Here is a 21,680-nt window from a genome sequence, read left to right as displayed (position 1 = left end):
GCATGCAGCCGGCCTCGACCTGCAGCAAGATAACACCGCTGCAGCACTTTGAAGATAAACAAGCTCAAAACACATCCTCTCGCTTCTTCTTACGAGAGCTCGCTCAACAGCTGGGTGTCCTCAAAAAACAATTCCACCTTAAAATTAAAATGCCATGAAGACTATAATAAAATATTCACATTGAATGAATGAATTCAACCACGACCAAGGAATCGAAAGTTCGTCTGCTGCTAAAAAATGGGGATTAACTGAAGTAAGTTTCCATATTTTAACAAATCTGTGCCAAAAGCTGCAGTTCCACTAACGTCCACTAGATGTTGGTTCATGTTAAAAACTTTACAGCAGAAATAAATAGGTTTAGAGCCTGGTACGAAGAAGGTGGCTGCTATCTGTGTTTAGCTTTCCACCGCTCTGACCATTTCCTAATTAGCTGGGAGTTAGATGGAGCCACTTCCAACTGTTGATAGGTTCTTTATTAACATTAAAAAATAACGATTACCTGATTCCACTATATTCTTGGAGTATAAGTCAGATTTAAATTCTTGAAAACTGAGCTCCATCAGTTCAACTCAGAGTTTTACCTGTGCCTCCATTACCCACAATGCAACCCAACTACCAACATGAAGCATTTAAAGATGAAAGGGTGTTTTAATGTCGGTGAATAATGTATTAATGCATCAGGCTCCTTGTGGAGACTCTAAAGGCGTCATGCTACTTTTCACATGTACACACTTTGATGTAAAGTAATTGGTGGAGCTTCTCTTTAATCTCACCTACAAAGCTCTGATTGACTCTGTCGTCTCTGTCAACCTGGGCCTCAAGCATCAATCTTTCATCACGTACGAAAGCCGGAGGGAAACCGAGGAGTCCGGTCGCATGTTGTTACGGCACTTTGAAAACATTTTCATGCATTTTATGACACGTGTTTTTATGAAAACTGCATGACTTCCAGTGAGAGATCAAATAATGAGGGGAAAAAAACTAGCGGAGATTCTGTTTGTTTGTTTTTTTAAATGCCTTCTCACTCTTCTGTGACTCCTTTGTCAGGAAAAGGTCTCACCTCACCGACAAGTCGAGGGGTCAAATGTCGCGGGTCACACAACAGACGAACAAACATTTCAGAGACGGTGATAACGGCAGAGGAGGAGGAGGAGGAGGAGGAGAAGAGCCGAGTGTGTTCCGCCCTGAAACCAGAGCTCATTTAAAGTTAATCAGCGAACTTCTAACTTATTTAAATGTGCTGTTCTTCTCAGGCTTTTTGGCTTCCTGTCTGCACCCAGAGCAGCAGCAGACTGACGGATGCAGCGCTCTGCCTCAAACAAACCGAAACACCGACACAATGAAACCTGATCCCTCTGGTTCTTCCAAGACAACAGGGTCTCTGTGCAAACTGGAAACTAACTAGAACACGTAGAATATCTGCGCGACATAAACATCAGCTGCTGACAAATCATTTTAATACTCACACCGTCATGCACATTTATAGGTCAAATGTTTGCAGTGTTATATGAGTAATCATAAGAACGGAGAACTTTAATGTGTAGCAGAGACACTTCCCTGCGCTCTGTTTATTTTTATTTTTATCGCATACAACTTCTCAGACTAAACGAGGTGTAACTGTGAGGAGGAAACAGGCAGCAGTACTGTTAAATAATGACAATGATGTTAAATATCTTGTGGTGCCACCACAACACGACTGGAGCTGCACATTAAGATTAAAACTAGACTGTGACTGTCTTTTAATGCAGGAAACACTCAATTTGTTCACATTAGCCCCAAACAGTGATTGAACCAGCACATGTCCATAAACTAATCTGGTAATAATTAGTTTGGTCTGCAGTGGCTGGGTGGATTAAAGATGGACAGGAGGCGGAGTCGTCCCAGAAAAACCAGCTACTCCTGAATGAGGACAAGCCCGAGGAGGAGGAGGAGGAGGAGGAGGAGGAGGACACCAGTGGAGCCCGTCATCTCCATCCAGGGCCTGGAGGTGGAAGAAGCTACAAGAACCTGGAGTCTATCCGGACATCAGGCCTCAGTAGGAGATGCAAACTGATCCGAAAGGCTGGACACGTTCTTGGCAGAGAGAGACAGGAGGAAACTTGGATCCATCTCAACCACTAAACCAGACTGATCCAACTTCAGGACTCATTCATACCGAACTCTATCCAACTTCAGATAACAACAGATAACTCCGTGTTATTCATCACTGCACCTCATTTGTACATAGCTTGGAATTTTTTGAAAAAAGTGGCAGAACATATGATTTAAGAGGAAAACTCAAATTCAACTAAAAATTTGTACTAAAATTAAAAACAGACACAAGTTTTATCTAATAAATAAGTATTTGGAGCTGGAGAAAACACAGAAATGACCTTAATTATGTTTAATTAAAGAACAAGAAGAGCTTCATCCTGTCGCTTCTCAAACTAGATTATTATTTTTTTTGTTTTGTTTTTATGGACTTGTTTTATATTGTCGTTGGAAAATTAATGGAACTTGTACTTGGTTTTACGTGTTGATGGTTTGAGAAAAACAAATCAAATAAAATCAAAAATATTACTTAGGTTTTATTTTAATCTTGTATTCTTGCTCGAGGTTCTCCAGAGGGTTTTTTATGTGCAACTAAAGTTACTGTGAAGCAATGTCTCTTATTAATGATTATTAAGGTGCGTCTGAGTCAAAGTCTGGACTGACTGACACACACATATAACGTCCGGGAACCAAATAAAAACAGGCCCACGGGTCAAAGGTCACACCACCTGTAATCTCTCTCTGTGGGGGTCAAAGGTCAAGCAGCAGCTTCAGGTGTAACTCGTGTGTTAGAAGCAACTAGAGACGATTACTGAATATAATGAGACGATTACAACCTCTACAACTCACCTCACACACACACACACACACACACACACACACACACACACACACACACACACACACGTCTGAGCAGCAGTGGAGGCAGTTAAGTGTTTCTCTGAGGCGTTTAGGGACTTTCTGCCTCTTCCAGCTGTCAGAACCAAAACTGAATGATGGACGGTGATTGGCTGTGGCTGCCAAGCGTGCACACACACACACACACACGCACACACACACACACATATAGACACACACACACACACACAGAGATGGACTCTCGCATAAGCTTTCCCGAAGCTGCTGGTGAAATATTCAGTGCTGCGCTCACTAAAGGCAGCTCATCTGCCTCAAGACATTTACACCTCATTTTGCCAATTTAGTGTGGCATCCTTCCTCCAGCCTCAACAACACACACGCACGCACGCACACACACACAAATGCACAGTAAAGTAAAGCTGGTTAATTCCAGCCTCGGTGTACTTCTCATGCTCTGAACCGTCTCTGTAGTTCTCTGGGGCAGCAGTCATTTCAGAGCTAATCAATAAACTAAAATACAGCGCGCACATGCACGCGCACGCATGCACACACAGTAGGTTTGTGTTATGTTGAAATTATTTGTGACGTCAAGTCTGTGAAACTGAAGCAAATTACAACGTTTACAGCTTCATCACGATCCATGGATCTAGGAGTTAAAAAGCTAACCTGTCCCCGAGCCGAATTATCTGCTAACTGAGATGCTAAGGAGCTAACCGAAGTGCTAACCAATCAATGAGAAAAAAAGAAGAAGAAGTTGCACGCAGACTACATCTACAATTATTATAATAGTTCATGGGTCGGCAACCTTCAGCACTCAAAGAGCCATTTGGAGCCGTTTTCCACAGAAAAGAAAACACTGGGAGACACAAAAACCCGTTGACATCTAAAGTGAAGACAACACTGCATATATCGTTTTTACATCTATGCTAGGCCTATGCATAAAAAACTAAAGTGTGTTTATTTCTGAAATGAAAGAAAGAGAAAACGAAACTGTATGTCTGCAGACATAACAGGGATTTATCCGTGGTTAGCTTACCTGTGTTCGATAAATAGCGGGCTCGACCTGGCGGCGGGTGTCGCACATCGGCAGCTGTGACGTATATTTTGAGCGACAAAAAAAATTTATTTTAATGTTACATGATCACTATAAATTCAAATTCAGAATTATATTAAAAAAACTAACGAACTAAAATAATAATAAAAAAAAACCATTTGAATTAAATTAGATATTCGATGGCAAGTAGTATATGTGCTGCAACGCACTGTAGTGGATATTACCATAGACATTAATACGTATTATTCATGTCTATTGATATTACAACCATGAGTGTGAGCGGTGTAGCATTCAATATCATTCAGTTATTGTGTAACTCTTGCTCGTTCACTGTTGAGTTTAAAGTTGCTGCTATTTTGAGGAAGTTAGCGTGAAAAAAATAACTACTTTGATCAGCGTCCACGCTCCGCACCGCTTGTGACAGAGGAACGAAAGAGCCGCATGCGGCTCTGGAGCGGCGGGTTGCGCAGCTATTGACGTCACAGACGTAACAGTTTAAATTTGAATGAATATGTCAAAATAAATGAAACCATAATTGTCCCTGTTATATGGTCATTAAATCACCTACTGGCTGGCAGCTAACGCATTAATAAGAGTAATACAGCATGCTAACTAGCCAGCTAACCTGCTAGATAGATAGATAGATAGATAGATAGATAGATAGATAGATAGATAGATAGATAGATAGATAGATAGATAGATTAGAACTTCTAGGGCCTGTCTCCTGCTCCTTTATTGTTATTTATAAGCTTGACTGGAACTAAAGTAAAACAGGAAGTAGAGCAAAGTAGAACTTTTTAGAAGCATAAACTCTCTTTCCTTCCATTAGTTCTCTTGAAAGGCTGCAGCATAAAGACCAATAACAGTCATTTAATGAATCACTTTAAGTTTCTTCCATTCACAGACTCTTGTCATTTGTTCTCTCACAGACCTGAATGGCTTCATCTCTAATCACCTGTCAAAAGGCTGTTAATCATTCACTCTGCGCTTTGTGCGACACGTCAAAATGGAAATGATCTCTGTACCTCTGCTGCAGATTATCGTCAGCTTCCTGCTCCGTCAGGAAGTTGCTGTTCGTCAAGTGGCTCGTTTTGTCTGACCAACAGTCCAGACGCCACATTGAGTTTGAAAGAAATAGAAACAGAAAATAGACGTGTACAACAGGAAGAAGCAAGAACAAGGGGGAAACTAAACAAACTGGGCCCTGTGATTTCCAGGCAGACAAATGAACACAACTGCGGAGATCAGCAGTCGGTCCACGCGGCGGATCAGTCAGACCAAACTACCCGGCAGCCCCAGCCGCAGCAGCACGCTGACTCTCCATGTGTTTATTTATTAGTTTGCAGGGTTCGCTCCATTGGCTGCTCAGCCACCCGCAGCATCGCATAAGGAGCCGGCGGGATGGAGCGAACCAACGGTCACTATGATGGAGGACAACAGGGAGCAGGCCAGAGAGGGTGAATAAGGGATTTTTACCTGTCTCATTTACACACATGCACATGCACACACAGACACGCGCACACGCACGGTTGTCACGGGAACGCTCAGCTTCACAGCATGACCTCAGGCTGTATGCAAAGCGTAATGCAAACACAGGTAAAAGGTTAGGTGTGTGTGTGTCTGTTCATATTTCTTCATGCCCAAACATGTCTGTGCTCCCAAAGAAAGATACCCCCCCACCCCTCCCCACCGCCTCATTCCCTGTCACCATCACCATGACGACGCAGACAGGCTTTGAGTGACAGACGGTTTAAGTAGTGTTTTAGTTTTCAAGCATGGCTTCCAGGTGTGTCGTCAGTCCATCCGTCTCTCCGTTGCCACCCATTGTGTTTGCGCTTTTTCAGTCTTTCAGTGTGTTTTCACAGAGTGACAGGAGGGGTGGGGGGTCAAGGAAGAAAAACAAATATGCATCGAACTCACACACAAACACACACACCAATGGACTCTGGAAAATCTCGTTAGAAACCTTCAAATCGACGGCTCTAGATTAAAAAAATGGATCAGGACTCAGCAGCTGCTCCGTGAATTAGACGTCCAGTCCCATGAGGAGTGTTTTCTAAAGAGGATGAGACTTTTACTTTGTGCAAAGCCGTCCTCAAATGTCATACGTGTGCGATTTATGTGACGCAAAAAGCAGCGGATCGTCACACGTAAGGACCTGGAAGTGGGACAAATTGTTTTGTTGAAGAAGGATGTGATCGACCTGCACGGAGTCCTGACCCCTGACCTCCCCCCCCGTCTCTGGCTGACACCTCTGGGAGGAGCTCGAATGCTTCGAGCCAGAAACTTATCAGCGAACATCATCAGCGCTGGAACTCGGTCACGCTCCGCTGTCTGAACGGGAGCAAATCCCTGCAGCCAAAGTTCACAACTGTGAAGGAGAGGCTCAAACTACAAGTAGCAGATTAATGCTCATGGTGTCACAATTACATTTATATATATGTGTGCAATTTTTCCATATTTATTTCCAGTATTTCTAAATGTTTTTAACATGATCTGTCTGAGCACATCTTCTCATTACCGCTACAGATCGTTATTGACTGCTTTGTGCGTTGATGATGTTGCTTGTTGCCGTTTCCAGTTGTCAGTGTGCGTCAGAGCGGATAAACCGTTTTTATTTTGTTGTAAATGAACATATTAAGGAGCAGCTCTGCTCGTTTGGTTCCTGACAGCAGCCGAAGCGAGAAGACGAGTGCTGCTGTCCGACAAACAGCGGCGCAGAACAGATTTGTTATTTTCTGTTTCTGAGCTTCTGCAGCGGCTTTAACCGGATTCACACAAACCTTCAGGGAAATTTTCTGCTCCCCCGAAATAAAAAAAAAAGAAAGAAAGGAAAGAAAGAAGCAAGAGAAAAAGAAAAAGTCGCAGATGTTGAGTTGTGTGTTAACATCCGACCTCAATCCTCTAATTTAACCTCCAGAGATTAGGACGAGCCCCTAATCCGGGCCGAGGCAGAGACAGACACAGAGAGAAAGCTCAGTGCAGATATTTTTTTCATGTATTAGTTATGTATTTTTGTCTTTTTTATGAGAATATATTGTTCCAGCACAGAAATCTCTCATTTCTACCAATAAAACAGATTGAAGTCAGATAAAGAGGAGATGAAATGGAAGATGAGGGACTGAGGTCAGCCAGAGGATTAGAGAAAGAGAAACAGCTGTTCACTAAGCACACACACACACACATACACACACACACACACACTGGCTAAAGTGGTGCATTTGAGGACCTGTACTGAAGCCTCCTTCAATGCTCCAACAGAGATCTGCACTACAAACTGAAAACGCTGATCCAACACATGAAACATTCATAGAGAATAAAGCCCCTACAATATTTAAAAGTGCTGGAAAAGACTGGGAAAAAAAAAGAATTCACACCAAAGTAGTGTGGTTCATTTGATGCACGACATGTGTTATATCCACGACAAGCCTGTTAAAAGTGTGCAGCAGCTTACTGGGGATCCATCGATCTACGTCTGAATCACCAGTCATTTCTGACTTTAAAACGGAGCCACGGAGCCGCGGAGCCACGGAGCCAGCGTGTGAATGAGGACGGGCTGGATGGAGGCGTTCATGGAACTGCCTGTGATCCTCTGCGTCCACATGCACCCTAAGACTAATGAATTTCTATGTGTAAATGAAGCTGTTGTAATATAAGTTGGCCTAAATCATTATTTTTCCAGTGCCTACCTATAAAGGTGCATCGTAATCATTTTAAACAAACACTGGATTGCCACAATCACGTCCTGGTTTGAGCTATTTAGAAAGAAATTACACTAAAAACTGAGATGATGCTGCAATAGGTCTTTACAGTCATTTCACTTCTCTCCTGGAAGAGCAGGGCAGTAAATTTTAAATAACTGGCAAAGGTTCGAGCACATGCTCACAGGATGTTTTCTGACCTTTTTATAGTCAGAATAAGCAAAAAAGAAAACCAGAAAACCTTCCTCCTCTACCTCTTACTTCAGGAACCAGGGGGATGAGGAGCAGAAGCTTCCTGAGACGTGCCCCCCCACTACCCCTCTCATCCCTGCATCCATTTCCCCCTCACGTCCCGTCCACCAGTCCCACCATCCATTAAGGCGTGGTCTTTGCAGGGAAGAGTCTGGGCCGTCCTCTCGTGTCAGTCATTGAGTCTGCCGGCCCTGGCAGCCTGCTAACAGTCTGTCATACGCTAAGCTACCGATCTCCACGCTGCCAACAAACCATCGGAGCATCACGGTCATTAATCCTGGGAGTTGCCTGCTTGGACAGGTCCAGACTACGGGAGGTAACGCTGGGACATTCACTGTACGGAGCCACAGCTTCAGACAGAGAGCTGCAGAGGAAGTGTTTGTAAAAACCTGAAGAGAAATAAGCAGTCTGCTTGGCACTTTAGTTGTTTCTACACTAGCACTACACTACAGCTAGCCTTAACTAAACCCATGCAAACACAAACTACCCCCACACTGCCTTCAAACCACAGGAGCTACTTAGATGAGTCCAGTTGTCTTTCTTTATCATGTGTGGCTGTACGATGGCTTGGATGACTAAGAAGCAGCACAGCACAAGGATCGTTTTTGTGCAATATTTCATCATGCAGTGACAAATTAAACTAAAAGTATGCGACGCCTCATCTTGGAGGCTGTGAAGTGGGTGTGAAAGTCAGATTATTGGACGCCAAAAGGTTCAGGGTGAGGAGGTTTCTGACGCCATCCGACAAACTGTTCGCACGGCAAACCTCGCCCTGATCTGGAGGCTGCAGGACCAGATTATCTGAGAGACCGGATGGTTTAAAGTCACAGCCTCACGTCCTTAATGGCAGTTACCTCCCTGCTCACAGCGTTTAGATCCATCCACGGGATAAACTGACCGAGGACGCTTTACATCCTGCTGACTGGATACAAAACGCAAGGAGGAAGAGGAGGAGGAAGAGGAGGCAGTGAACACAGAGCGACCAGGAATGTAGGAGAGATAGAGGCAGAGGGGTTAGAGAGAGGAGACGAGTGTTTCCCATCCAAACAGACACTTCAGATACGAGGGAGAGAAAAAATAATAATAAAAAAAATGACTCGTAAGAGGAACGACAACATCTCTCTTCCTCCCTCAGTCTCTTTCCACCTCTCTTATCTCCTCTCCACACTCTGAGCACAGGAAGGAGAGGTGGTTCAAGGTGAAGAACGAGGTGGCCATATTAAATAAAAAAAAAGGAGAAGGGAGGGAAGGCGAGAGGGACGAGAGTATGAGGAGAAAGGTGGACGGGGAGGAAGTTGAGGAGAGGGGAGGAAAGATGAAAGGAAGACAGAAATGAAATAGATATGAGAGAAGGAAGAAGGGGAATGTGGAAAAAAAAAGTTTAAGAGCCGAGGAAGGAAGAGGAAGGAAAAGGGAGGAAGAATGGGGGTGGAAAGGAAAGAGGAGGAACGGAGGTGTGTGTGTGGGGGGGAGAAAGAGAGACAAGGATGTAAAGGGGGGTGAGGGGGGATGTTTCCAAAAGAGATGGAAGCCCTTTACTCTATAAAACCTCCCTGAGCTCAGCCGAGCGCCGCGTCATTTTCTGCCTCAGCGCTGAAGCAGTTAACCAACGCACACACACACACACACACACACACACACACACACACACACACACACACACACACACATACACAGACACACACACAGCAACACAGACACACACACCTCTGCCAGTCATAAAACCCCTGGACCCTGCAGGGCAGAGCGTGACGAGGGCAGAGGGCGCCCAGGGAGAGAGAGTGTGTGTGTGTGTGTGTGTGTGTGTGTGTGTGTGTGTGTGTGTGTGTGCGTGTGTGTGTGTGTGTGTGTGTGCTCCAGCGGGGCAGAGACACATAAAGCAGCAGCAGGGAGGTAAGAACAGTCTTTGCGGTCGATGTCTGCAGAGTGTAAAACCCCGCTGTGGAAGGAAAGAGAAAGCCGAGGAGGAGGAGGATGAAGATGGAGACAACACGACGTGGAAGATTAAGTTGACTGAAACCGACGGAGAGCGGAAACTTTAAATGAAAACCACTATCAGGCACAACAGAAACACAAGCAGCGACACGAGCCTGTGAGCTTGCCAGTGCTAGCTGTTAGCTTATTTAGCTTAATTTTGATTCCATAGCACCTTAAAAATGTAATTAAGTCTCACATAAAACATTCAAAAAACAGGTTGTAAGTATCAGTTGTGGCTGAGATTTGCAGAAACCGTCTCACAAATCTCCCAAATGACTCACACAGCACTGGAGTAGCTGTCTCCTGTTGTTTAGCAGTGGTGGAGCTCACACAGAACTTTCTACTCTGTTATTCTTTGCCATGTGACACACACCTATCAGTGGCAGCAGCGAGTGATGCTGCTGCTGCTGCTGCTGCTTCTCTGCTGGTGCTGGAAAAGATGAACCCTGAGCGGACAGACGGTGACGGAGGCTGCAGCTCTGCTCGCTCATTCTCCTTCTTCTTCTTGTTTGTCAGGTCAAACACTGAGGCTGCTGTGGTGACAGCAGGGAGGAGAGGGGGGGGGGAGAGGAGGTGAGGCGAGGGGAGGGGATGGGAGGGAGGGAGCCGCAGGAAGTAAACACCGGACAGACAAAGACGAGACAACAGGAGCAACGGGCGCCGGTAAGTGATCGATAACTGAGCGAAGATGGCGTTGAAATAAGAAAGAGAGAAGGTGGGGTTGGGTGGGGTGGAGGGAGGGAGGGGTGGGGTGGTGGGGGGTGAAGAAGTGAAGAAGTGCTCCGCTGACTGACGAAGTCATGTTTGTCTCTCTCCGCGGTAGCTGTCACTTCCCTCGCCGTCACCTGTCAGTCAGGGTGCAGACGGAGGCGGTTGCCGCGGCGATTGCCGGTGACTGTACACTTGGCAGAAGGTCCTTTAACACATGGAGCTGCTCTCTGTCTCCCTGTGACTCTCCAGAGACGCCGCGCTGACAGTCCTGATTGTCACTTAGCATCTGCTGCAAATTACTGCACTCTAGTCCTGGAAATACTGACACTGATCCTGATACTACTACTACTGAGGCTGTAGTTGGGGAAAGTACTGCGAACGCAAATACTATTACCGCTAGAAACTCCCTCTGGTGCTACACATGCTGCTGCTGTGCTCCACGTGTACAGAGCCTTACGACTGCTTCTTTTTGTGGTTGGATGGTTGGTGTCTAGAGGACGGTCCAGACTCTGGTTGCCGAGGAAACCACACGCTCCGAGGCCGCTACATCACCTCAAAGCTGAGATCACTTCCTGTCCCCTTAATGGGAGTCAACTCGACTTGTTGGGTTTCTTGAAGACATTAGGGTCACAGTTAGTGGAAACACCATCTAGAACCCTACATCCAGCTTCCCTCGTTTCAGCTTGTTTTGTTTTTTTTTTTTCTTTGGATACACCATCACCTGGATGAGGGACCAGAGCTGCTCCTTCAGCTGCATCCACGCTGCCACAGGTCCTGCATCCCAACTACCATCAGGCTGCACAGCACCAGTCTGCGTGTCCTGAGACTTGTTTTTGAGACCTGTTTTATCCGGTCACTTTTCACGTATCTTGCACTAACTACCTACACTATAAAGCTGGACACCCGTAAATAAGGTTTATTATTCAAAGTGATGTAATTGTTAGCAAACAACTGCTTTTGAATAACAAACCTTTAAAACTCGAGACTTTCTGTGAAGACTCAGCTGTTGTTGCTGGGTTTGTGACACCTACACGTATTGTACCTTAAAGTCACACTGTGTTGCTTTTAGATATGAGCGTGTTATCAGATCATCTGTGCCGTGTTTTCTCTCTCCTTCTTCTCCATGTTGTATTGTGCTGTTGTTGTTGCATTCATGACAGCCTGGACGTGTCTGAGAAGACACGGCCTCGCTGAGGTTAGTGCCTCTGCAGGAATAATTGATGAGACGTGTGAAAACCCCCAGCGCCAGTGTGAGTAGCATCACTCTCTACCTTCTTTTCAAAGATGCACGAGCTCATGTTCAACCTCAGTACTGCACAAAAAATAAAAAAATAATAAAATAAAAGAGCTCCGGTGAAGTAGAGACGAGGCTTTCTGCAGCGTTTCCGTGGTTTGAGCTGAGCCCGGAGCTTCCTAACGACAGCAGAGGTTTAATGGCAGCGCTCGGAGAATTAACGCAGCAGTTATGGATGGAAACCTGCTTTCTTCTGCATTTTCTTTTGCCAGTTTGGATTTCAGTTTTGGATGGAAACACTGATTACTGTCATAGTCCTCCTCCTCCTCCTCCTCCTCCTCCCCAGAGAAGAGAATCACAGGTCTCGTTATTATTTGTGGCAGCTTGAGTCTTTTTTTACTATTATTATTTTGTTGGTTTTTTTTTTCAGTGTAGAAGAAGAAAAAGAGGCTGAAGCCGCGACACGTGAACCGAAACAAACTCTGTCCGTGTTTTTCTGCCTCTCGTCTGACTCTGTGACACCGAAGGGGCATTAATGTCGGCTGCATCTGAACCAGCGCTCAGGATAACAACCAGCCAGCAGCCGTCATCAGTGTGTGTGTGTGTGTGTGTGTGTGTGTGTGTGTGTGTGTGTGTGTGTTCCTGCAGACAGATAGAGTGCAGCAGCCTGGTGTACAAAGCAGCTGTACAGCATCTGACCTTTGACCCTGCCTACAGGTGTGTGTATGTGTATATATATGTGTGTGTATGTGAATATATGTGTGTGTATGTGTATATATGTGTGTGTGTGTGTGTGTGTGTGTGTGTGTGTGTGTGTATTTACTGTATGTGTGTAGTGGAGGGTAGTGACCTTCTCCTCTCCTGAGTCATACCACCTGCTACTAGTGCTGTTACACACATGTACATGATGCACAATGTGTGTGTGTGTGTGTGTTTTGCGCTGCCCTTCATCACCTCCTCCTCTTCCTCGTTTTTTCTTCTTTACCCAAAACCACTCTCCTCCCTCCCTCCTCCCTCCCTCCCTCCCTCCTCCTTGCCTACATGTACTGTCGCCTGTTTTCCTCTTGTGTTTGTGTGTGTGTGTGCGTTTCTGTGCTCGGAGCCTAAGGCAGGTTTCCGTTCCACTTCACTTGTGTCGTTGGAGCAGGTGGCAACACAACACACACACACACAAACATGTAAAGATCGACACGCTCGACACACGACAAAATTATGTTTCTTGTGGTTTTTGATTTCTGGCTCCACATTAAAGTAAAACACACACACACACACACACACGCTGATCTTTGTGTTGAGTCGTCTCGGTGGCTCGAACACAATCACAGCCCTGAGGGGGCGACCGAGATAGACGGAGACAGACAGAGACGGAGAGGCTGAAGGAGTTCCTTCATGGGTGTCGAGGTTCTCTATAGACGGGTTAAAATAAACTGCCACATCTGAATAAAAAAAGGGCTGAGCCTGAGCAGATTTCAGGTTTTCTGTGGATTATCCTCCTTCCTGTCCTCTCCCGTCTTCATGGTTATGCTGAGGACATGAAAGTGTGTTCTGGTCATGTGTGCAAACACAGCCACAACAACCAGGCATCGGTTCCTCGGAGAGACGACGGCTACGGGCTTGAGTGAGACGGAAGAGCTAAAAATATCTGTCACAAACATCTGTGTTCGACATTTTATTTCGATAAGGAAGTCAAGGAATTATTTTATTTTATTTTAATAATTTAAGAAACAGTGTTTTATTTATTTTTTTATTTTAGAAACACCATTATTTTATTTTACTTTATTTTATTTAATTGATCTAGGAAACAACATAATTTTATTTTATTTTATTTTAATAATTTATTAACAGTGTTTTACTTATATTTTATTTTAGGAAATGGCATTATTTTATTTTATTTTACTTTATTTTATGTTATTAATCTAGGAAACAACATCATTTTATTTTATTTTATAAATTTAGGAAACAACATTATTTTATTTTATTTTATTTTATTTTATTTTAATCACTTATATAGTTTTATTTAAAGTGTTTTCTTTTAGATTGAAATAAAATCATATTTTTAGGGATCTGTACCAATGATTGATCGATGATGCTAGACACACAATGCTAAGGCAGGTATGCTAACATGCTAATAGCTAGAATTGTAACATGTTTATCATGGTCACCTCACTGCTTTAGTGAGTTAGCATCATGCCAACCTTTGCTAATTAGCAGAATACCAGGGGCAGGTTGCAGTTGTTGTTGGGACCTGAAATGTTAAAATTTAGACCTGATGGTAGAAAACGTTATATCTGTTATAATTAATTCCTCAGGGGAACACGACACTTATTAAACCTCTTCTTGTCTCTAGAGGAATGAAGCTAACTTGGATAAAAACAAAATCTTTAAAGCTCTGCAAAGCTCATTTTCACGACGTGCACCGTCTGACTAATTACACGTATGAACAGAGGCCGGTACCTGTGGTCACACCTGGCATCAAAATACCAGAAGTTTGTCTAAAACACAAACATTTGAGGCGCATACAGCTGCTGTCATCAATGATCTTTATCTCTGTATCAGAAACGGCTGTTTGTGTCTGTGTGTCATGACGATACACATTTTGGAACAAGCGGCGAAGTCTCTCCTTTTATTTCATTAATCGGTACCATCAGGTCAAAGTGGTCAAATGTGAGATGGGGTCACTCACATGTGTCGCTCTCATACGTCACACCGTGTCTAAGTTAAACCACAGTGACGAGGGAAAAGGGATCCCTGCAGAGAACGTGGAGTTTGGAGCGATAGACCTTCGTATGAAACTGATCCTTTAATGAAAGTAACAGGGACAAACATTTTACAGGGTCACAGCTGAACTTTGAAACTGCACAAACAGTTTTGTGTTATTGAACCTCCTGCAGCACCTGTCCTCCTCCTCTGAGCGCGCTCAGTGGCGACCGGTGCGTTTACGTGACAACCTTTCAGCAGCTGAACGGTGGAAAAGGTGGATCTGTGCAGCAGAGCTGGAGGTGACTGTTGAATTTAAGTCATGGGCTGAGGTGTTTTCCATCTGATACACGTTAGCACATATATCTAGATATTTATCTATACACACACACACACACACACACACAGGGCTGAGAGGATTACACTGTGTTGAGTGACGCCCATGTTAAGGAATGTGTGCACTGTTGGAAAAATAATGTGCTCATGTGTGTTACAAAGGGCTCTTTGTGACCAGGTAGGCCTCCACCTCCTCCTCCACCTCCATCTCCACCTCCACCACTACAGACCCCATCACACCCGTCCTAACATGTGAAGCTCTGCATCAACAATAAACCCTGTTCATTAATCACCTGGATACACAACAAACAGAAACTGGATGTTATTGGAAGAGTTTGAGTTTCAAACTTACTCTTGTTCCTTTTTTTTTTTCTGACTGTACTTTCATTTGGCAGCACGGTGGTTTAGCGGTTAGCAACTCGTTAGGGCCATTGGTGAATCTAATTGGTCGTAGGTGTGAGTGTGAATGGTTGTTTGTCTCTACGTGATAAACTGATGACCCCACCTCTCACCCTGTGATAGACTCCAGCCTCAACAACAACGGTAAGAAAGAAATATCTCAGAGATTACGTGGAATCTCTGAAAGTAGCGTCTTTAACCACTAGTCCACAGTGGGAGCGTTGGACTGGGGACTGTGCTGGTTTACTGGCTTTAGGGGGCTTTAAGAAGCCCCCCACCCACCCCTGAACCGGTCCCAGAGCCCCCACTGCTCTGCACACTGCTCTGAGGACGAATGCATGGAAGGAATTTTCTCCAGAGGCACAAATAAAGGGAAATTATTAGAATTCAAATGAAATTATTATCGAAGGCTCTTTGATCAAAGCAAACATCCACAGCTGTTCATAGACAGAGGACAAATCTGACCTGAAGCCTTGAGCCTTTTCTATTTTATTCCACTAAAATAACTCAACACGATGTCTCTTTAGCTCCGAGACTTTTCAGGATCGATTCACGTCTGTGACGCTGGGTTTGGACAATAACTTTAATTTTCTTGCAGTTCCAAGACAAAACTAGAAACTAGGAGGAACTTAAGTTCAAACTTGGACACATGATGAGCTGCTAGCAAACTACCAAGCCAACGATTCCCGCTCCTGCGTCGACCTCCTCTCTGAGAGTTCCTGCCTCCTTCCCTGTGGATCACAAACATGTTGAGGCCCAGGAACTAAAACGCGATAGACGAACATGCAGGTAACATTCCTGAGTTGCTCACGTAGTTTTGTAGATAAGCCTCAGCAGCGCTGCTCCACTGCTCCACGACATGAGAAAGGCCCTGGACGTGGCTTTACATTAGAGCTCGCCGTGTGTGAGTGCATGCGCCTGAAGTGAGGTCTGAAGCCGCGTCTGAACTCGACGCCTTCCATCTCAGCTGCGTGTGACTGATGACAGACACTCTGTTCCTGCCTCACTATATTTGCCGTCAAATTACTGTAATTTTCTGGGGAGAAAAAGCTGCTGGCCACCCGCCTAATGGCTGCCATTACGGCTCCTTTTTCCTGACAGTGAGTCAAACCGCCGAGAAACAGGAAGTCCTCTGTCAGTCAGGCTGCTGGGACACGTGCTATTGATTAAAAACACCTGTTATGAATCAGTCATCGTCTAATGGAGCAGAACTGTGGCCGAGCGAACGTCTCGTGACTCTCACTGAGCGAGAACATTAACAGGTCCAAAGATCTTTGTTGGTTTTTCTGCACCCTGCCGTCCTGGGTGTGACCATTCCACAGATATTCACTTTCTCATCTTGCAGCGCAAAGCACACGAAGAAATAATATGTTTTTACACATGTGAAGCCTGGAAAATGGAATAATAACAGGAAAATATAAGTGCTTCTAGGAGATTTAAAAGAAAATCCCCCAAAAAACTAAAATAAAATAGACATTTACTTTAAGCATTTATTTTCGCTTTATTTTTCTTTTTGGTTGGAAAATTCAGTTTCTATATTTATGACAATTTAATTTATTTGTGTTTAATGAGAAACAACAATAATTACAAAGTAAACTTCTGCAGCATTAGATTCTCACAGAAATATCTAAAAACTCCACTAATATGGAATAAATTACTGCATAGTTTAAGATGACACTATATTTTTTAAATAATAATAAAAAATTTGAATAATTTGCATTTGCAAAATGGCATTGCTGCAGGTTGAAGTAAATTTACCTGCTGCATCATGTTCAATAAAGAGCTCTAAAGAGAAACTCATGCATCTGAGGTGATGCGGTTACATTACGTGGGATCAGTGTGTGATTTTTAAGGGATGTTTAGTTTCAGCCTGAGAGGCTGAAAGTACCCAGCAAAATTACAGCTTAGAAAAATGTGAGAAAAGAAAAGTCTGTTAACAGGGATATTTGTCTTGTGATGCTTTAAGATCTCGGACCTGAGCTTAGGAATCGATGTTAAGATTGATCTGACACGAGGAGAATCTCCTCAAAACAAGAGAGCAGCAGAGGAGACGGCGAAGAACAAAACTCAGTCTGAGCCACGGATCAGTGAATCTAAAGCTACTGTACGATAATAATAATAAAGGTGCGCTCGATGCAGAGTAACAGACCTACAGCAAACGCTTCCACATGTGTTATTACCCAATGTGGAAGAAGCTACAGTGACTTGTGAGGGGGCGTGGAGCTAAGTGGCTTGTCGGCCATCTTGGAGCAATGGTCGACAGTTTCATTCTTCTCCTCATTTAAAGATTCCACCACCTAAAGCTTCTTTCAGACAAAGCTACACAATCCAAGCGTCCGTTTGTGTGAAGCCTGAACCAGCGTGATCCTAAAAGCGTTTTTTCTTATTTTCTTTGGTCCGGCCTGGCCCCGGACTGGAATGCCACCATGCTGGTGGCACGTACAACAGAATCAAATGAATCTCTGTGAAACAACAGCAGGAAAAATGCAGGTGAAGTGATGGTTGTGAAAACACACACACTTGTTTTTCCTACAAATAAATAGGCAGGCGCCACGATGCGAGATGATACCACATGATACCGGAGTGGAGGAGCACACGCGCGGCGTTACGCTGGCTTACGGCGAGGCAGCTCAGTCCTCGCGCCCTGATGTTGGCGTTTCTTATCGAAAGCGCCGCCTGCAGCCAAGCCTGGAAATCTCTCCGCTCCCAGAGGTGGTATCGACGGATCCGTATCACTATCAAACGTTCTCAGATATAACACGTGAACGGGGGCGTGCGCGTGTAAACGCCGCCGCCGCGACCTTTGATGATGGAATCTGTGCGGTTGTTTGCGTGGAGACGTGTAACTCCAGACTGTTGCAGAGCATGAAATCAGTCGGAATGTGGGAGAGGGGAACAAACACTCGGAGCTCAGAGCTTATATAAACTGAGTGACAGGCGGCACACACACAAACACACAGACGCACAATCATCTCTTCATTCAAAAAGCAGAGCTTTGCATAGAAGGAGGGATTGTGTTGGATTGGATGGAAGGTGGGCAGAGACGGAGGGGGGGGGAGGCCGGTCAGTACTATGAGTCAGCACACGCACACACAAACGCACACTCACACAAGCATAGGTCGTTGCGTTACCATGGAAACGGCCGAGCTGGTCAGCGTAAAAGCAGGAAGGACGAGGCCGGACTGTTAATGCGGAGTCCAGACGGAGGGAGGGGTCCCAGAGTCCCGTTATTAACCTCTGACCTCTTCACTCCTGCACACTAATAGCTGCTCTTCAGTGATATTTGACCTCTGACCCCGAGCAGGTTCAGCACCTGCTTGGGGGACGTTTTGATCTCGGTCCTCTTTGGGCTGTTTGAGGCAGGTTCAAAGTCTAAAGAGTGTGTGTGTGTGTGTCTGTGTGTGTGTGTGTGTGTGGATACAGGCCGCATGCCAACAGGAGGTAGGAGGTCGAACGTTTAAAGCGACAGACAGAATGAACGATGTGTCGACTGCTGCAGAGAAGAAACATATTTGGACCATTTATTTGGTGTCTATGTTTTCTCTTTTGGCTTTAAAGGCGCTTCGGTCTCAAACGCATACGGTGACATGATATCGGTTCATAAACCCGTTTCCTGCTCCTCCAGTTAGAAATCTTGTAGGTTTTTCATGATAAATGTCGATGAGAGACATCGGGACACATGTTGGACACGTGAAAGATTATGCACAAACCTCTAGAACCAATCAGCAGGGGTTAACCAGCACATTTGTTATGTTATTAGGACTCCTGTTGATGGCAACATCTTTAACTTTGCAGGTATTCACAGATAATTTGGAAACCTTCACCTAGTACATTTTATCTGATTCATCATCTGAGTGTGGGCTAATCTGGATTAATCTGGAGACTGAGAAGATTTATTTGGACGTTTTGTTGCTTAAATAAAATATCAGATGGCTCCACTTATGTGGCATCTTAAAACCTTTTACTCTAAACCATGAGAGTAGCCGTGTAATGATGCTTTTAGGACGCTGCTTAAACCTCTGACGTGTACAGGTGCGAACCAAATGTTTGTGAGCAGTAATGTCCCCACTTTGCATGCAGTGCTGAGGAATTTTATTTTCAAATGTATTTGCAGATTATCTGACTTGGACACTGGAGTAACTGTTTTAGCTGGTTAGGTTTTGAATTTTAGTGCCGTGTTTTATTGATTGATTGTTTTACTGTCTGGTTTTTGTCTGTGTCTATATGGGCCAAACTGGTTTGCATTAAAGTTATAGTAATAAAAAGAAGTCAAAAAGGTTGGAGACCAAATGTCTGTTAGTGTAACCAGATGCTGAGTTATTACTTTAATGCGCGTCACCTGGATCTATTAAATGCATCCATAGATCTCCGTCTGATTTCCCGACACAGAGTGAACCACAAATGAGGGATATGAGTTTAAACAAAGGCTGCCAAGATGAGGACATACACTGTATAAGTTATTTCTTTAAAAAGGCCTTTTAGACTAAGATAAAAAACAAGACATCTGTTTGCGTTCCAAATAAAAGACGAATGAATCATCCGATGCATCAATGATGAAGATAAATGGTCGTTTCAGTGTAAAGCAAAGTCAAATATTTAGCGTCATCCATTTTGTGCCAAAACTGTGTTCTCTCCCGACATGAAGGATGGAAATGAACATGGAACCTGTACCTCTACTCGCTGCCGCCCCAGTTTTCCCAGCTCCACCCCCAGTGAATGCACAGAGAGCGCCACTTTTAACGTTTAATGTTTATTGAAATAAAATCTGATTTATATGTAAAAAACAAAACAACAAAAAAGGAAAACAACACTGTACATTTATTTTTCCCCAGAGAAGAAGAAGGAGAAGAAGAAGAGAGCACGACCGAGCGGGTGTGCCACAGAACAGAGCTGATACGAAGCCGTGCGGCTTTAAATCCGACTAGAGTGAAGTGTGACGCCTGCGGGCTCGAGTGTTAACAGGCTAAATGTTAACCCAGCAGGAGCGCTATCAAGCTGCCAACACCGGCAGGAACCTCTGCTAGTCCGACCAAACTGGGAAACAAACTCTCCATATTTGACTGTGCGATGGCGATGGCGATGAAGATGCAGGTGTGTGGTTTGTGTTTGGTGTGTGAGTCTTTGGTACAGGTATAGAAGTCTTCTAAGAACAGGGGGAACAGTGGAACGCCCTCGGTAAGATCACACAGGAACGTGGCGACACAAACAGCAGATGAAAAAAAGCACGAACAGAACAGAGCATTTGACATGTTCACATATATATCTACAGTCTGAACATCAACTACGACACCTCAGTGTGATTGTCTCCACGGTTTTCACAGTGCACGTGACAGATGTGGCGTGAACGCTCATCGCGATCACGCTGTTAATGACCCCCCTCCCCTCCCCAACCCCCCACCCCTCCCATTTATTTTTGTACATTAAATAGAATACAGCAAGGCACTCTGGGTAAAAGAAGGCGAAAGCGGGCGCCTGGAAAATTACCTGCCATTAATCTGTGCAAACAATTGACTCTTTAGCCCCGGTGATTGGGAACACGGCAAAATTAAAAGTCATATCTCAGCTGACTTGACAGGAAGTGCGGAGGTTACGAAATGGTTGCATTTAGTCTTAGTGTACCTTTTCCTTCATAGAGCCGTGTTTTTTTTTTTTCTACCTCCTCCTCTTTCGTCCCTTCTTATTTCCTTTCTTCCTATTCTTTCTTTTTCACTGCTTGGCTCCCTGACTGAGCCGAAATTACCTTAAATTGGTCTGAACTGGATGGAAACACTCTAAAGTGCTGCTCAGCCAGTCTAGTTCCTCGGCCAAGGAGAGCCAAGGAACAATAAAAAATGGGTACAAGAAAGAAAGAAAAAAAACTAACTCAGGAATTCACAGTCACTCTTTGTCACACTTCAACAAGCTGATCCGGCCATAAAGAGCAGCTTTAAACCTCGAGTCAGCTCTCCAGACAGAAAAAAAAAGAAAAGAAAAAGAAAAACACATTCAGACTTAATGAGGATGTCAGTGTGAAGCTTTCAATGGGCGCACAAAGAACTCCAGATTCAAAACACTCGTAAATAATAAAATAGAGAGAAACTCATAAGTTCCTTCATTTAACCGGCAATGAAAAGGTGAAACTAAACACAAATAAAACAAATGAAAAACACAGGTAGATGCTCAGGATAGACTCATATGGGATTTCCAATATGAACTCTTGAACTTTACCAAACTTCTCAATTGAAATCAAACTTCTGGAAGAATAACCCTCAATTTTAACATCATTATAGTTTAATATTGGTAAGCCCATGTTTGGTCTATCAATTACATGATCCTTCATACTGTGAAGTTTGTGATGTCCATGTAGAAGTGAAAACTTGAACAGAACAGAAATGGTGAACACAATCGAACCAAAGAAAAAAAAAAACACAAAAGGAAAAAGAGCCGTCTG

The 21,680-nt window shown here is 44.2% G+C and overlaps 1 protein-coding gene across 3 annotated transcripts in view; it reads right to left on the bottom strand.

The window, feature by feature from the left end:
• Positions 1-21,680, bottom strand: part of LOC125007863 (protocadherin-1-like) — a 202,588-nt gene that overhangs the window by 159,159 nt on the left and 21,749 nt on the right. The gene's annotated exons all lie outside the window — the stretch shown is intronic.

The sequence above is a fragment of the Mugil cephalus genome, chromosome 5 (assembly GCF_022458985.1).
Source record: "Mugil cephalus isolate CIBA_MC_2020 chromosome 5, CIBA_Mcephalus_1.1, whole genome shotgun sequence".
Taxonomy (NCBI): Eukaryota; Metazoa; Chordata; class Actinopteri; order Mugiliformes; family Mugilidae; genus Mugil; species Mugil cephalus.
Note: the sequence above shows the minus strand (reverse complement) of the source record. Positions and strands in the feature narration are given on the sequence as shown.